Source organism: Symphalangus syndactylus, chromosome 3 (genome assembly GCF_028878055.3).
Source record: "Symphalangus syndactylus isolate Jambi chromosome 3, NHGRI_mSymSyn1-v2.1_pri, whole genome shotgun sequence".
Classification (NCBI taxonomy): Eukaryota; Metazoa; Chordata; class Mammalia; order Primates; family Hylobatidae; genus Symphalangus; species Symphalangus syndactylus.
Genome location: NC_072425.2, coordinates 89,151,986 through 89,171,285, shown reverse-complemented (window position 1 = coordinate 89,171,285; position 19,300 = coordinate 89,151,986). Strand labels below are relative to the sequence as shown.

General features: G+C 39.5%; 1 long non-coding RNA gene across 1 annotated transcript in view; it reads right to left on the bottom strand.

The window, feature by feature from the left end:
• Nucleotides 1-2,553: 2,553 nt before the first annotated feature.
• Nucleotides 2,554-19,300, bottom strand: part of LOC134736204 (uncharacterized) — a 54,664-nt gene continuing 37,917 nt past the window's right edge. The window contains exons 4-5 of the long non-coding RNA XR_010120061.1: nt 6,478-6,590; nt 2,554-2,625 (exon numbers count right to left, since the gene is read on the bottom strand). This is a non-coding gene — a long non-coding RNA (uncharacterized lncRNA). The remainder of the gene's footprint in view (nt 2,626-6,477; nt 6,591-19,300) is intronic.

Sequence of the window (19,300 nt, the reverse complement as noted above, 5' to 3'; positions counted from 1 at the left end):
ACTGGGGCGTGTTGTTGGGTCGGGGGAGGAGGGAGGGATAGCATTAGGAGATATACCTAATGTAAATGACGAATTAATGGGTGCAGCACACCAACATGACACATGTATACATATGTAACAAACCTGCACGTTATGCACATGTACCCTAGAACTTAAAGTATAATAAAAAAAAATAATAATAATAATAAAAAGAACTACTGCTAAGACCACAAAAAAAAAAAAAAAGAAGTGGGCAGATGAAGGAGAGCTCAATAGGTAAATTTGTTAAATGACAGTTAACAGTGATAGAACGTGAGAGATGTTGAGTAAGTACCAATATATACAGGGGCCTGTAGTTCAAATGCCAGAATATGTACACTTATAAGACATTTAAATGACTCAAAAATGTGTTTCCTTCCAAGACTTAGTACTTACTTCATTATCACTGTGTTAGTTTTCCAAGGCTACCATAGCAAAATACCACAGACTGGTATTTTCTGGCAGTCCTGAGGGCTAGAAGTCCAAGATCAAGGTGTCAGGTGGTTTATGTTCTCCTACATCCTCACTCCATGGCTTGCAGATGGACACCATCCCCCTGTGTCCTCACATGACCATCTCTTTAAACACATGCATCTCTTACGTCTCTGTATATCCTAATTCCCTCTTTTATAAGACTGCCAGTCAAACTGGATTAGGATCCCACCATAACAGCCTGATCTAACTTTCTTTACCTCAAATTCCTTGTCTCCAAATAGTCATATTCTGAGGCATACTAGGAGTTAGGACTTCAATATATGAATTTGGGAGGGAAACAATTCAGTCCACAGCAATCACACACTGAGTTGAGTTGACTTTCCTAGTTACTTATGCACTCTATCAACTAGGGAAAATAAGAGACTATAATCCCTTTATGTTTTTGCATCACCATCCACTTATCCTTCCAACCATATTTTTTGAGGCATTTACCATTAACATTCACAGTTTTACATATTACACATTTCTAGATATCCAGCCTTTTTTATTTGGTTGGCTGTTTCATTGGTGGGCTGTTATACATTTTATTCAATAGCAGAAAAAAAAAATTAAAAAGCAGGCCGTCGAAGCCAAGTGAAACTTTGGAAGAACATCTTTATAATTCTGCAAGTTTATTCCCAAGAGATTTTATAACATTGTGGGGCAAGTCTGAAAGCAAAACTTTTCCTCAAACAGTTTTAATATTCTGGACTCCAGATATACTCTAGACTGGGAAGTCCCTAAGTATTTTAAAATAAAATAAAATAAAGTTACAAACATTTCATAATGTTTAAAAAATATTCTAGATGAAAATGAAATTAAATTTGTCCCCTGCGGACCAGATATGTTTTCTTTTTTCCCAGGTTCATTTTAAAGTCATTTCTGTAAGATCTTCAACAGCCATACATTTTCCCTTCTGAATTTTTACCTGATTTATATTCATAAGAAAACTATGTTCTTGCATGCACTGATTAAATTTCTCAGTTGTCATCTGACATCAGTAAATATTTATAACAAACTAGCTGAATAAGCTGTATTAACTGAATACACACATATTTTATTTCTGACAAATTACAGATCAGGAGCTGTCTGTAATTCAAGGGCCTAACTGGTATGTTTAAGTGTGTATTAGTATATGTGTTTATTTGTTGTTTTAGCTTCTTTTAATGAAAATTTACAGTATTGAGAAAAAACACAGCTCTCTATGAAGGGCTATGTATTTAATATATGTGCTTTTCAGTAATATGAGATTGGGTTCATTTTTTAATCAGTAAAATGGACTAATATGGGATAATAATTTAGAACAGTATCTAAATGGAGGAGAAAACAAGATTGTCCAAATTTACATAATATTTGAGAGAACGGTCTCCCATACTAAGGACATCGTCGTTTAGATAGATTTAATGTTTCTAACTACACTTTTTAAAGTATAATCAAATTCATAAATTGTACACCACAAATACTCTTTGTAAAGGCCCAAGTTTTTCTGCCTTTATTTATCTTGCAAATATTCATCTACACTGAATGCTCTTTTAAAAGTTACATATTACAATTTTATTTATAGATCAAAGTGCTGAATAAACAATTATCTCTCTGATACACCAATGACATCCTTAAATATAGCTCACTACATTAAAAACCATTCTAGTTCAATGAGAATATCAGCTGTCAAATTGAATATCAATAATAGTTATATTCAGATGAGGGGATAAGAATGTTAAATTTCAAATGGATTTACTAGACTATCAAACTCTTCTCCATCATCCTGGAGATACTGGCACATAATACACTTCTTCTTCTCTGAAAAGTGCAGTAAACAAAGTATGGTCATGGTAGGAATTTAAAATGATACATCAAGGAAATATTGATGTTGACCCAAATGTTGCTCTCTTTTTTAAGCTTTCTTGAAGACCCAGAAGAACCAATATTTTATGACTCCCAGCTTAGATTGGCCCCCCACGTCTATTAAAATAGCCTAAAATGGCAAGTAAAGGGGTAGGCAAGTTGGAGATAGGTTTTATTTAATAGTCAACTTCTACCTAACATTTGGAACATTGATACCTTGTTGGCTGCTGGGATCTTCATAACGAGGTAAGTATGAGCGCACTGATACCAGGAAGTGTTCCAGCCAGTCTGAAATTATGAGAGGAGCAGCTTAGGACAGCTAGAATAAGCCCTCATTCTCTGTGTAAGACTTACACAACGTAGATATTCTTATCTCAGCATTCCTTCTCTGCCACCTGATGCACTTCTTGACTATTTTTTCTTATCATTAATTTTATGGCTTTATGAAATGTAAATTAATTTTAGTATCAGATTAGGAAAAACTGAAATGAAAATATGGAGTCACATATAGTGCATCAGAGGATCCAATAAGGATACTTTTAGGTAGTTTTTGCCATTGCTTTCTTTCTTGAGTGAGGAGTTGATTGGATTCATAATTGATTTATGTGTTTCCATTTCACCATTGAAACATTACCAGGTCATCAACGATTCTGCCTTTGGTCAGAAAGTTTCTCCTGCTGTCACTCTTATCTAATCTTATAACGAAAAAAAATGGCATGTTTTTGGATAAAAGCTGGCTTTCTGACTGCATTGGATGGTTGGCAGGAACTGGAAATAAAACAAGCTATCCAACAACCACATTTCTAAGAAGGCAGGCTCCTTTTACGAGATTTATTCCTAATTCTTTTGGGGTTAGAGAGCAAAATATGATAAGAACGAGGATTGCTTCTGATACTAGTTACACTCTGCTCGCATCTCTCTAGAGCTCTGTCATTATCTCATTAATTCCCTGGGACCTGGCAATCACATTTATGTGGATGGTTCTGGCCCAGCTCCTGCCCTGCCCTCCAGACCAGCACTTCAGCCTCACAGTTGACACTTCCACCTGGATGTTCTGCCAAACAATGCTGGCTCCAAAGTGTGTGCACCTCTGCCCTCTCCCTGCCTCCCTTTCCCTTGCCTTAATAAATCTCCCTTCTCACTTTTCTATTTCCTATTGGCCACCATTATCTGTCACCCATCACTGAAGTCATGTATGGGTTCTTCTTTCACTGCCTCCCACCTAGATTCTCTATCAGCCTCTCTTCCAAGTGAAGCTCCTGTTTTTGTGTGTACTATTGTCAAAGTCTCCAGGCTCTCCTTGTAGCAATCAGTTCTACCTTCTGTTTTAAGATGTGTCTACCCAGAGCACAGCTGTCATGAGCTACCATTGCCCCACATGGTGCATTTGTACAAATCAGAAAAGGCATCCCATCTTCAAGACACTTGACTTCCGTGTGTCAAGAAACTTCTCATTATATAATACACTTATAATGACTAAAATATGGTCCTATGAAATATAGACATCAACAGGGTCACCAGGTGAACGACATTGTCTAAGATTTTGCAGTGCACAATCTGCACACAATACTCCAGGCAGCCCTATGATCCTGTCATCCCTCAATTCCATACATTAAATGACCCCCCATCACCTCTGAAAATAAGTGCAGACCCGTTAGCCTTGTGAGGAGATGCACCACACTTGGCTTCAGCCTGCATCTCCAGTAGTAGATCCTATGCCTCACCTCCTCACATACATCTGCTCCACTCTTCTGGCATACTTTCTCAGGACTCACACTTGCCTGTCATCACAACTTTAATCATCTATCTGCCTGGTACATCCTTCCTCCATTTTTTTAACCTGTAAATATTTCACCCATTTTTCAAATGTCATTTCTCCTAGGAAGCCTCATCTTTTCTCCACCCCAAATAGGAAGTGAGCAATTTCTCCTTTGAATCCACTGTACTTTGTTTATACCTCAATTACAATATGCATAATATATTGTCTTTTATTATAGTTCCTGGCTCATTTGACTGATATGTGCCCAATGGCAAACTCTTTAAGGTAAAGATTGTGTCTCATTTTATGATTTCTTCAGCACCAAGTTTAAGATTTTATGCAGAATAACTTTTTAATTCACCTAGTTGAACTAAATCAGTAAGTCTAGCTCCTAATAAGATGATTGATTATAAGCATTCTTACTCCTTGGGAATCTTATCAAAAAGAAATTCTTTATTTTCTATTCAATTGCCAAAAAATGGAATTATAATTATGTTTCTGGTCTTTATATGTGCATTGTACTCCATTTGCTTTATTTCTACAATAACTAGGTAACCTTCCTGGTCTTAGATATATAACCCATAAGATATATGTTCACTATTGTATTTTGCTTAACCAAGCAGGATTGAATATGATTCTTTCTTTTCTTTGTTTTGTAAAGTTAGTCTATCCTTGATTTTATAGGTCTTCATTTCCTAACATCTGTACTTTATGAATAAGAAAATTCTTACAAGGAGGGTGAGAGTGGTTTCTTATTTTTTAAAAAAACTGCTATTTTGAGAGCAGCTCACAAGTAATAATACGACAAGAAGTATTTTTGGTCTTCCACCTGCAGAGACTACTACACCACTGTGGGTTTTAAAGAGATCAAAATCTCAACTGAGTTAAGAGCTTTTAATTCTTTTTATCACTTTGCTGTTAAAATTATACTTAGTGGTAAGAAAAATAATTATTATTTTTATTAGATTTGGATTAATTGATAAATATGTGATAAGTGCATGGCTTTTAAAGATTACAAATGTTTTATGGGACCCATAGATTCCTAGACCTGTGTCAAAAACTAGACCATGGATGGCAATTAAAGATGGTGATGATCAATGACATAAAGATACAAATGCAAATGAAGTTGGCAATATTTATATTCTAAAACCACCTTAAAGCCCCTGCTATGTCATACTTCCTCTAACGAGGGAGCTTAACAAATAAACACTGACCTTTGTATTCAATTGCCCTCTGAAATGAAAGCAAAGAAAAAGTTTGCTATTCCTCATAAACTAATTTTCTACCTTTTTATCAAATTCAGAATATAGTTTCCCTTTCTGTTTTGCTTCCAGGGAAATCAGAGTTAACTGAGATTGAGCTCCTATTTTTCAGGCCTGAAAATTCATGTAATCCAGATGTTGAGGAACTAACTCATATCATGGTAATTTTAAACCACAGGGATTTAAAGGTCACTTGGTCTAACATTCCCACTCAAATCTGAAATCCCTCTACAGCTTCTCTGACACGTGGCCATTTTAGCTGCACTTGAATGTTTCTAGTATATACAGGTTATGATTTCATGAAGGAGTTCTTCCCCCAGGGTTAGTTCTAAAATTCAGAAAGCTTACAATGTACTGAAATTTACTTTTTTCTTTAACTTCCCATTAGTTCTGCCCTCCAGAGCTATACTTGATTAAAAAAAAAAATCCCCCTTTCACATGACTTTCCTCTTTGAATATTTAATTTAAACTGCCTTGCCTTTCCTTAGATTTCACTCCTAGCTCTGCTACTTGCTAGCTGTGAGATCCTGGGAAACTTACTCAATGTCTTTAAGCCTCAGTGTTTCCCTCTGTAACATGGAGATAACAATAGGATCCACTTCATAGGGTTATCTTAAGGATTTTAGGAGAAAAAAAAACTCGTAAAAGTGCTTAAAACATTGTCAGTACCCCCTGTGACTATCTTAAAGATCTTTTTTCCTCAAATATGTTCTCTCAGTGGCTTATATGGGAAGCCCTCTTTCTCTCAGTTCATTTGCATTCCTCCATTTTTGTTATTGTTCAAATTGCTCTTTCACAATGCTTTTTCCACCTCCATGGCAAATAATTAGAATGTGACAGTGATGCTGCCAGATCTCCATAGTTCTAATGAGCCCTGCCAAACACACTCAAGTCCCACTTGTCTCCCTGCTGAGGTCTACCTTCTCTGCAGGCCAGAGTTCAGCACAGTGTCAAAGAAAACCATGTTGGTGATTGCCTACTTCTCTCTTCGAATCTCCTGTTCCTTCATTCTAACCTTTGATCCCCATGCAGAGATGTAAAATCTGGGCTGCCATGTATACCCTGTCTCATTCAGCTTCTCCCAGGTCTCGCCAAAAATAAATAAATAAATAAACTTACCTGCTCTGTGTTCTTTTTCATCAGTGCCCTCATCTGACCTGGTATTGGCCATCTAGTCATGCAAACCAATTGTGCTCTTCAGCTAATAGAAACTCATGGCTTAATTTTTCACCCTTCCAAGAAACAAACAAAAAAATGTTAATTTTAGGCCAAACTTAGAACCTTGACACATCCTTGAAATGACTTTAAGTCTTTGATAACACGTGATTTCTTTTGCCTTTGCTGTAGGTATCTTAATAAGTGCGTGTGTATGTGTGTGTGCGTGCACGCGTGCATGTGCATGCGTACACACAGAGCATTGCAACCTCCTACACCCATTAACAATAAGTAGTATCTTCTTTAGGAAGGCAACAGTGTCAATCTCAGGTAATTGGAAGAGGGTGACATGAGGTGGGCCTCTCAATAAGAAATCTTGTGACATACCTTAATAAGGGTGTCTTCCTCCAAAATACTTGCATTATCTATGGCTTAGTTCAACCCTAAATACAAATTTATTCATGATCCCATGCTATGAACATACTTACACATAAGAGATATTTCACAAATGCTGTTTTTTGGAGATAAATATTCACAAATGCTGTCTTTGGGGGATGAATATTTACTATCAGCACTTGACTTTTTAAAAACTTAAGAAATTAACATAAAAAGATAAAGAGAAGATTTTCAAATGCCTTAGGGCTAGGTGTTGTGAGATTCTCTTTCCACAGTATTTTCTTAATGCTGTCTTAATGCCAGATTTCAAAATGAATCATCCAAGAAAACTAAAAAGACCCTATAACAGATTTTTCAATCAAAGTCAACAGAAGCATAATTTTCCTGAATATTTCAGGTATCCACCAAAACAGAAAATGGCTGCAATTTCTCTAAAAGTTAGGCTATTCTCTGAACATATCCCCTCAATCTTTCCCATTTAGAAGTTGTCCACACTAATTATGTGTTCACTCTTTGAGTATGAACTTATAGTTAACATATTCAAATTGATTCTGCTCACTCTGTTTGCTGGCTTTTCTTAGAAACATCTTCTACTGACTTGTTTTCTACTTTCAGAGAGGTGGCAAATTTCAGGAAGCCTATATTATAAAAATTTAATTGGAATAAAGTGAAAAAATAAATGAGCGACTCAAAGGGTTGTTTCAGCTATTAAACCAGACACTTTAGGTCTTCCGTGCCATTCACCATAAAGTCACCATCTAAGTTGATCAAGAAGTTGATAATGACTAAGCCGTCAGTAAAGCTCATCTTATATTTTCACAAACATCCAACTTTTTCACTTATAAAACAAGAAATAACAGATTATTTTTCTACAAAAATAGTTACAGAAACAACACAGACATGTCATGAACAAAAGACATTAATGAGATTTCTTTTGTAGAAATTGGCAGCTGGGAGGGAGAAGTGGATAGGAAGGCACGAGCCAATAATAATATTGAATTGCAGTCAACCAGTTAACTAGTTAACCGGGCTTGCAATCTGATACCCTAGGTTGCAAGAATGTTTCTTAAAGTATCCCCCCCAAAATCACACATCCTTAAATATTTTCATTTTTAGGGAGATTAAAGCACTTTTTGAATCAATATTCTACAAATCCTAAAATGTGCCATCATTTTGATGACTATAACAGTTTCCCTAAGATATATATTGTCTTGGCCTCTGGAAGCCTCTCTCTGCCTCAACATTTCCTTTCTTTTCTTCTTTGAGACCCGTATCATGAGGCTCTGAACAGTTATGCTCCATTCTCAGGGTCAGCCCCAAGCTAGTGAGACCTTACCTCTGACAAGAGTTCACATATTGGTAGTAACTTGCACTGCAGCTTTTTTTTTTTTTTCAATCCTTGACAGGTAATGTATGGGAAATATCTTTGGACTGAAAGTCAGCTGTCTTGAGAGCAATATCCACTACACCACTTATTCACTGTTTGATGTGGGGAAAATCACTGAACTTCACATTATCTTCATAAGTGTTTAATGAGAATATCACTTTGCACAAAATCCAGTAAGTAATTATTTAGGGGCTGTTAAAACCAGACATGATCTTGGAGGCTGCACTCCTCTAAATGAGACCTTGTCTCTGCCCTTGAGAGGTTCAGGGTTTGGAAGGAGAGACAGGCATTTGAATTGGCAAGGAGAATACGGAGCAATAAGTGCCAAGCAGGGGGAGGCCCCAGTGACCTTCCTGCAAAAGTGAACATTTCTCAGCATTACTGATAAAGGATATCCCTGGCACTGAAGCTTGTAGCAAAACAGATACAAAGATACGTCAGTCAACATAAAGTCAAAATGTACACAAGGCCAAAAAGTAAGATGAAAATGGTTTGATTATGGCTGCTAGAAGGGTATCCTAGATACATAGCTGCATTTGAATCAATAAAAATGTATTCAAAATTGTGTGAGTGTTCAATTTTGGAGCTGGAGTCCTTAACTTTCATAAAATTATAAAAACAATAATTGAATGACCCCGAAATGCTAGGAATCAATGCTTTCTAAGGTAGATACACTTTCAGGGAATTATAAGTGAAATGCTTGGTTGAAAGTGTATGTTTGTGTGTGTGTATGTGTGTATAAATACATGCACACGTCATCTTCTGCTACCAATTTACATGCTCCAAAAAATGTTCATGTTTCTGTACTTACTACTGTAAGAAGTCAAATATGGTAAATGTCTGTGCTCTATGGAGTTGCTGAAAGTGTTTTTTGAGAGCTCCAAGTTAAATAATACGTAGCTCCCTTTCAAAACACACAAAAAAATTTGTTTGTATGATCACTATCTCAACGAGGAAGAGAAGTGAAATCTTATAAATTACTCACTTAAATGAATATGTTATAAGGTGACTATATTGGAGATGTCCAACAAACTTTTATCTTTAAAGGAAATATGCAAAGAAAAAATAGTGTCTTTTTTTCTATTACTGATTTAATGTTGTTCTCAAGCCAAACACTGGTGGACATCAAGAGGAAAAAATATTAAGTTTTCCAAGTAAAAGTGTTAAGTTTCTTCTGATCTAAGAGAGTAGTTATACAAGGTTTACATTTTTTAGAAGGAAGAGTGAAATATATAGAAATTAAAGTGGTATGATACCCGGATTTGCTTTAAAATATTTTCACAAGAATGATAAGGTGAGGGGGTGGGAGAGGGGAGGGCAGGGCAAGGCAGAACGGGGGAGGGCATAGGAGAAAAAGAAAGAAATAGAAACAAAAAGAGGTTTTTCATAACGATTTTGCAGCCAGAAAATGAGTGTTGTGAAAATCACCACTAAATCAAAGCCAAAACGAGAAAGAAATGACTCATATCAACATCATCATTACTAAACATATAGATTAGGGCAAGGTCCGCCACTACTGGCCATCTGACCTACAAGTGTGGGGTGATCAACAAAAGAACCATTGAAAAGTTTGAGAAGGAGGCTGCTGAGATGGGAGAGAGCTCCTTCAAGTATCACAGATTTTAGATGAGTGAAACAACCAATTATTGGTGTTAACAAAATGGATTCCAGTGAGCCACCCTACAGCCAGAAAAGATGTGAGGGAATCATTAAGGAAGTCAGCATGTACATTACAAAAATTGGCTACAACCCTGACACAGTAGCATGTGTGCCAGTTTCTGGTTGGAATGGTGAGAACGTGCTGGAGCCAAGTGCTAATGTGCTTTGGTTCAAGGGACAAAAAGTCACCAGTAAAGATGGCAATGCCAGTGGAACCATGCTGCTTGAAACTCTGCAATGCATCCTACCAACAACTCATCCAACTGACACAGAATTCGTGGTATTGGTACTGTTTCTGTGGGCTGAGTGGAGACTGGGGTTCCCAAACCCAGCACAGTGCTCACCTTTGCTCCAGTCGACGTTACAACTGAAGTAAAGTCTGTTGAAATGCATCATGAAGTTTCGAGTGAAGCTCTTCCTGGGGACAATGTGGGCCTCAACGCCAAGAACATATCTGTCAAAAATGTCTGTCATGGCAACATTGCTGGTGACAGCAAAAATGACCCATCAGTGGGAGCAACTAGCTTCACTGGTCAGGTGATTATCCTCCACCATCCAGGCCAAATCAGTGGTGGCTATGCCGCTATTCTGGATTGTCACACGGTTCACATTGCTTGCAATTTTGCTGAGTTGAGGGAAAAGATTGATCACCACTCTGGTAAGAAGCTGGAAGATGGCCCTACATTCTTGAAATCGGGTGAAGCTGTTGTCCCTGAAATTGTTTCTGGCAAGCCCAGGTGGGTCGAGAGCTTCTCTGACTGTCCTTCGTGTCATTTTACTGTTTGTCATATGAAAGACAATTGCTGTGGGTGTCATCAAAGCAGTGGACAAGAGGGCTGCTGGAGGAAGTGAGGTCACCAAGTCTGCCCAGAAAGCTCAGAAGGCTAAATGGATATTATCCCTACTGCCTGACACCTCAGTCTTAATCAGTGGTGGAAGAACGGTCTCAGAACTTTCTTTCAACTAGCCATTTAAGTTTAATAGTAAAAGACCCGTTAATGATAACAATGCCTTGTAAAATCTTCAGAAGGAGAATGTTTTGTGAACCATTTTGGTTTTTCTTTCATGTGGCAGTTTTAAGTTATTAGTTTTCAAAATCAGAATATTTTAATAGAAAAAACTTAACCAAAAATCTGTCACAGAATTTTGAGACCCATTAAGGCAAAGTTTAATGAGGAAAAAAAGAAACAGAAAAAGAAAGATAGGTGATGTGTCCATGGCAGTATCTTGATGATTCTAGAATCAGAATACATGGCAGTTCATTACACTATTTTCTTCAATGTTTTGATGTTTGAAACCTTTATTAAATAATTTTTCTTTAAAAGAGTCTGAGCAGAAAATAATTTATTTAAAGTAAATGCTCAGTCTTTCACAGTTCTTTCCTCCTCTGGCATCTGGGCATATGAGGAAGTTTATGGGAAATTTTTGTGCTGAGGGACAGGGGCTTTCACTCCACACCCTCAGGCCTGTGTGTGCTACTTTCTGGGATTTGGGGATTTTGCTTATATCCACGGCTAGGTGGCCTACCAGGGTCACATTGTGTCCGGAATTGGTTCCTTCCCGTGGGTTCTTGGTCTCACTGACTTCAAGAATGAAGCCGTGGACCCTCGCGGTGAGTGTTACAGTTCTTAAAGATAATGTGTCCAGAGTTTGTTCCTTCAGATGTTCAGATGTGTCTGAAGTTTCTTCCTGCTGGTGGGTTCATGGTCTTGCTGACTTCAGGAGTGAAGCCGCAGACCTTCGCAGTGGGTGTTACAGCTCTTAAAGGTGGTGCCTCCGGAGTTATTTGTTCCTCCCGGTGGTCTCGCGGTCTCACTGACTTCAGGAGTGAAGCCGCAGACCTTCGCAGTGAGTGTTACAGCTCTTAAAGGTGGCGCGTCCGGAGTTGTTCCTTTCCGGCCAGTGGGTTCGTGGTCTCACTGACTTCAGGAGCGAAGCTGCAGACCTTCCCGGTGAGTGTTACAGCTCATAAAGGTAGTGCGGACCTAAAGAGTGAGCAGCAGCAAAATTTATTGTCACAAACAAAAGAACAAAGCTTCCACATTGAGAAGGAGACCGGAGTGGGTTGCCACTGGGGGGTGGCCAGCTTTTATTCCCTGATTTGGCCCAGCCCATGTCCTGCTGATTGGTCCATTTTACAGAGCGCTCATTGGTCCATTTTACAGAGTGCTGATTGGTCCATTTTACAGAGTGCTGATTGATGCGTTTTTACAGAGTGCTGATTGGTGTGTTTACAATCGTTTAGCTAGACACAGAGCACTGATTGGTGCATTTACAATCCTTTAGCTACACACAAAAGTTCTCCAAGTCCCCACCAGACCCAGAAGCCCAGCTGGCTTCACCTCTCAACATCTCAGATGACTTGTTTTGGTGCTGCTAAGTTGTTGCTAGTTGGTCTGGCTCATTGGGCTCTCATGGTGGCACCTGTTGTTGTCCTCAGCCATTTGCCACCAGAAGGAAAATCTCTCCACTCTTCATCCCGACCTTAGGTCTTAACCACTTCACATGTCTTACCATCATCTCTACACCTCCATGCCCAACACACACACACACATACACACACACACTCGTGGGGGTTGGGATAGCAGAGGGAATCTCTGAATGCCTTGCATGTCCAGGTTGGCCACGAGGCACCAGGAACCTCAAGTTTATGCCTCAAAAGCTACTTCTGCTAATACTGCATTACAGCTCTAAATCATGATGTCTTACTCAAGTAAATGTGTAGGTTGCTCTGGAGGATCTGCCAGGGAAAGCAGATCACCAGCCCCGACACCCTAAGCTTTCCCAATATGCATCTGGATTTGCTATGGCAGCCCCCTCCCCAGCTCCACTGCCACAATATTCAACCCAAGAAAAGCCACAAGCAAAGACATTACCATTCTCTCTACTTCAAATCATTTATTTAAAAATACATACTGTATTATCTGACTTTGATTCTAAATATGGAAATTTGCAGAACCCAAATATTGCCCCCAATCCTTAGCCCAGGTACATCATTTTGGGTAAGTCAGAACCTGAGTGAAAAGATAACTGCATAATTTTAAGACCTGCAGTCCCAAGTTCATAGTTCTTTCTATAGTACCTTCTTAAGCATGTCTTTACTAATTTTTTTATCATACTCCAATCCATATTTAATTAACAATGGAGCTAAATGATATTCACAGGTGTTTTCTATGTCATAGCCACACTGATCTAAGTTCAGTAACCCTGCAATTAGAGATAGGGATAAGATATTACATCAGCAATGAGAAGCACCATGAATGAAAATAGATGCTGAGCCAAGATGGCCGAATAGGAACAGCTCCGGTCTCCAGCTCCCAGCCCCAGTGACACAGAAGACGGGTGATTTCTGCATTTCTGCTTGAGGTACCGGTTTCATCTCACTAGGGAGTCCCTAACAGTGGGTGCAGGACAGTCGGTGAAGCGCACTGTGCACGAGCCGAAGCAGGGCGAGGCATTGCCTCACTCGGGAAGCGCAAGGGGTCAGGGAGTTCCCTTTCCTAGTCAAAGAAAGGGGAAACAGACGGCACCTGGAATATCGGGTCAGTCCCATCCTAATACTGCGCTTTTCCAACGGGCCTGGAAAACGGCACACTAGGAGATTGTGTCTCCCACCTGGCTCGGAGGGTCCTATGCCCACGGAGTCTCGCTGATTGCTAGCACAGCAGTCTGAGATAAAGCTGCAAGGCGGCAGCGAGGCTGGGGGAGGGGCGCCCACCATTGCCCAGGCTTGCTTAGGTAAACAAAGCAGCCAGGAAGCTCGAACTGGGTGGAGCCCACCACAGCTCAAGGAGGCCTGCCTGCCTCTGTAGGCTCCACCTCTGGGGGCAGGGCACAGACAAACAAAAAGTCAGCAAGAACCTCCACAGCCTTAAATGTCCCTGTCTGACTGACAGCTTTGAAGAGAGTAGTGGTTCTCCCAGCACACAGCTGGAGATCTGAGAACGGACAGACCGCCTCCTAAAGTGGGTCCCTCACCCTCGAGCAGCCTAACTGGGAGGCACCCCCCAGTAGGGACAGACTGACACCTCATTCAGCCGGGTACTCCTCTGAGACAAAACTTTCAGAGGAACTATCAGACAGCTGAATTTGTGGTCTCACGAATATCCACTGTTCTGCAGCCACCGCTGCTGACACCCAGCCATACAGGGTCTGGAGTGGACCTCTAGTAAACTCCAACAGACCTGCAGCTGAGGGTCCTGTCTGGTAGAAGGAAAACTAACAAACAGAAAGGACATCCACACCAAAAACCCATCTGTACATCACCATCATCAAAGACAAAAAGTAGATAAAACCACAAAGATGGAGAAAAAACAGGGCAAAAAAACTGGAAACTCTAAAAAACAGAGCACCTCTCCTCCTCCAAAGGAACGCAGTTCCTCACCAGCAATGGAACAAAGCTGGATGGAGGATGACTTTGACGAGTTGAGAGAAGAAGCCTTCAGACGATCAAACTACTCTGAGCTACGAGAGGAAATTCAAAACAATAGCAAAGAAGTTAAAAACTTTGAAAAAAAGTTAGAAGAATGGATAACTAGAATAACCAATGGAGAGAAGGGCTTCAAGGAGCTGATGGAGCTGAAAGCCAAGTTTCGAGAACTACACGAAGATTGCAGAAGCCTCAGTAGCACATGCGATCAACTGGAAGAAAGGGTATCGCTGATGGAAGATGAAATGAATGAAATGAAGAGAGAAGGGAAGTTTAGAGAAAAAAGAATAAAAAGAAATGAACAAAACCTCCAAAAAATTTGGGACTATGTGAAAAGACCAAACCTACGTCTGATTGGTGTACCTGAAAATGATGGGGAGAATGGAACCAAGTTGGAAAACACTCTGCAAGATATTATCCAGGAGAACTTCCCCAATCTAGCAAGGCAGGCCAGCATTCAGATTCAGGAAATAGAGAGAACACCACAAAGATACTCCTCGAGAAGAGCAACTCCAAGACACATAATTGTCAGATTCACCAAAGTTGAAATGAAGGAAAAAATGTTAAGGGCAGCCAGAGAGAAAGGTCGGGTTACCCACAAAGGGAAGCCCATCAGACTAACAGCTGATCTCTCAGCAGAAACTCTACAAGCCAGAAGAGAGTGGGGGCCGATATTCAACATCCTTAAAGAAACGAATTTTCAACCCAGAATTTCCTATCCCGCCAAACTAAGCTTCATAAATGAAGGAGAAATAAAATACTTTACAGACAAGCAAATGCTGAGTGATTTTGTCACCACCAGGCCTGCCCTAAAAGAGCTCCTGAAGGAAGCACTAAACATGGAAAGGAACAACTGGTACCAGCCACTGCAAAACACACCAAATTGTAAAGACCATCGAGGCTAGGAAGAAACTATAGCAACTAACGAGCAAAATAACCAACTAACATCATAATGACAGGATCAGATTCACACATAACAATATTAACGTTAAATGTAAATGGGCTAAATGCTCCAATCAAAAGACAAAGACTGGCAAACTGGATAAGGAGTCAGGACCCATCAGTGTGCTGTATTCAGGAAACCCATCTCACGTGCAGAGATACACATAGACTCAAAATAAAGGGATGGAGGAAGATCTATCAAGCAAATGGAAAACAAAAAAAGGCAGGGGTTGCAATCCTAGTCTCTGATAAAATAGACTTTAAACCAACAAAGATCAAAAGAGACAAAGAAGGCCATTACATAATGGTAAAGGGGTCAATTCAACAAGAAGAGCTAACTATCCTAAATATATATGCACCCAACACAGGAGCACCCAGATTCATAAAGCAAGTCCTCAGTGACCTACAAAGGGACTTAAACTCCCACACAATAATAATGGGAGATTTTAACACCCCACTGTCAACATTAGACAGATCAACAAGACAGAAAGTTAACAAGGATATCCAGGAATTGAACTCAGCTCTACATAAAGTGGACCTAATAGACATCTACAGAACTCTCCACCCCAAGTCAACAGAATATACATTTTTTTCAGCACCACACCATACCTATTCCAAAATTGACCACATAGTTGGAAGTAAAGCTCTCCTCAGCAAATGTAAAAGAACAGATATTATAACAAACTGTCTCTCAGACCACAGTGCAATCAAACTAGAACTCAGGATTAAGAAACTCACTCAAAACCGCTCAACTACATGGAAACTGAACAACCTGCTCCTGAATGACTATTGGGTACATAATGAAATGAAGGCAGAAATAAAGATGTTCTTTGAAACCAACGAGAACAAAGACACAACATACCAGAATCTCTGGGACACGTTCAAAGCAGTGTGTAGAGGGAAATTTATAGCACTAAATGCCCACAAGAGAAAGCAGGAAAGATCCAAAATTGACACCCTAACATCACAATTAAAAGAACTAGAAAAGCAAGAGCAAACACATTCAAAAACTAGCAGAAGGCTAGAAATAACTAAAATCAGAGCAGAACTGAAGGAGATAGAGACACAAAAAACCCTTCAAAAAATTAATGAATCCAGGAGCTGGTTTTTTGAAAAGATCAACAAAATTGATAGACCGCTAGCAAGACTAATAAAGAAGAAAAGAGAGAAGAATCAAATAGATGCAATAAAAAACGAAAAAGGGGATATCACCACCGATCCACAGAAATACAATCTACTATCAGAGAATACTACAAACACCTCTATGCAAATAAACTAGAAAATCTAGAAGAAATGGATGAATTCCTCGACAAATACACCCTCCCAAGACTAAACCAGGAAGAAGTTGAATCTCTGAATAGACCAATAACAGGTTCTGAAATTGTGGCAATAATCAATAGCTTACCAACCAAAAAGAGTCCAGGACCTGATGGATTCACAGCTGAATTCTACCACAGGTACAAGGAGGAACTGGTACCATTCCTTCTGAAACTATTCCAATCGATAGAAAAAGAGGGAATCCTCCCTAACACATTTTAAGAAGCCAGCATCGTCCTGATACCAAAGCCTGGCAGAGACATAACCAAAAAAGAGAATTTCAGACCAATATCCTTGATGAACATTGATGCAAAAATCCTCAAGAAAATACTGGCAAACCGAATCCAGCAGCACATCAAAAAGCTTATCCACCATAATCAAGTGGGCTTCATCCCTGGGATGCAAGGCTGATTCAACATACGCAAATCAATAAATGTAATCCAGCATATAAACAGAACCAAAGACAAAAACCACATGATTATCTCAATAGATGCAGAAAAGGCCTTTGACAAAATTCAACAACCCTTCATGCTAAATACTCTCAATAAATTAGGTATTGATGGGACGGCAAAAATAATAAGAGCTATCTACAACAAACCCACAGCCAATATCATACTGAATGGGCAAAAACTGGAAGCATTCCCTCTGAAAACTGGCACAAGACAGGGATGCCCTCTCTCACCGCTCCTATTCAACATAGTGCTGGAAGTTCTGGCCAGGGCAATCAGGCAGGAGAAGGAAATAAAGGGTATTCAATTAGGAAAAGAGGAAGTCAAATTGTCCCTGTTTGCAAATGACATGATTGTATATCTAGAAAACCCCATTGTCTCAGCCCAAAATCTCCTTAAGCTGATTAGCAACTTCAGCGAAGTCTCAGGATACAAAATTAATGTACAAAAATCACAAGCATTCTTGTACACCAATAACAGACAAACGGAGAGCCAAATCATGAGTGAACTCCCATTCACAATTGCTTCAAAGAGAATAAAATACCTAGGAATCCACCTTACAAGGGATGTGAAGGACCTCTTCAAGGAGAACTACAAACCACTGCTCAATGAAATAAAAGAGGATACAAAGAAATGGAAGAACATTCCATGCTCATGGGTTGGAAGAATCAATATCGTGAAAATGGCCATACTGCCCAAGGTAATTTATAGATTCAATGCCATCCCCATCAAGCTACCAATGACTTTCTTCACAGAATTGGAAAAAACTACTTTAAAGTTCATATGGAACCAAAAAAGAGCCCGCATCGCCAAGTCAATCCTAAGCCAAAAGAACAAAGCTGGAGGCATCACGCTACCTGACTTTAAACTATACTACAAGGCTACAGTAACCAAAACAGCCTGGTACTGGTACCACAACAGAGACATAGATCAATGGAACAGAACAGAGCCCTCAGAAATGATGCCGCATAGCTACAACTATCTGATCTTTGACAAACCTGACAAAAACAAGAAATGGGGAAAGGATACCCTATTTAATAAATGGTGCTGGGAAAACTGGCTAGCCACATGTAGAAAGCTGAAACTGGATCACTTCCTTACACCTTATACAAAAATTAATTCAAGATGGATTAAAGACTTATATGTTAGACCTAAAACCATTAAAATCCTACAAGAAAACCTAGGCAATACCATTCAGGACATAGGCATGGGCAAGGACTTCATGTCTAAAACACCAAAAGCAATGGCAACAAAAGCAAAAATTGACAAATGGGATCTAATTAAACTAAAGAGCTTCTGCACAGCAAAAGAAACTACCATCAGAGTGAACAGGCAACCTACAGAATGGGAGAAAATTTTCACAACCTACTCATCTGACAAAGGGCTAATATCCAGAATCTACAATGAACTCAAACAAATTTACAAGAAAAAAAAAACAACCCCATCAAAAAGTGGGCAGAGGACATGAACAGACACTTCTCAAAAGAAGACATTTATGCAGCCAAAAAACACATGAAGAAATGCTCATCATCACTGGCCATCAGAGAAATGCAAATCAAAACCACAGTGAGATACCATCTCACAACAGTTAGAATGGCCATCATTAAAAAATCAGGAAACAACAGGTGCTGGAGAGGATGTGGAGAAATAGGAACACTTTTACACTGTTGGTGGGACTGTAAACTAGTTCAACCATTGTGGAAGTCAGTGTGGCGATTCCTCAGGGATCTAGAACTAGAAATACCATTTGACCCAGCCATCCCATTACTGGGTATATACCCAAAGGACTATAAATCATGCTGCTATAAAGACACATGCACACGTATGTTTATTGTGGCACTATTCACAATAGTAAAGACTTGGAACCAACCCAAATGTCCAACAACAATAGACTGGATTAAGAAAATGTGGCACATATACACCATGGAATACTATGCAGCCATAAAAAATGATGAGTTCGTGTCCTTTGTAGGGACATGGATGAAACTGGAATCCATCATTCTCGGTAAACTATCGCAAGGACAAAAAACCAAACACCGCATGTTCTCACTCATAGGTGGGAATTGAACAATGAGAACTCATGGACACAGGAAGGGGAACATCACACTCCGGGGACTGTTGTGGGCTGTGGGGAGGGGGGAGGGACAGCATTAGGAGATACACCTAATGCTAAATGACGAGTTAATGGGTGCAGGAAATCAACATGGC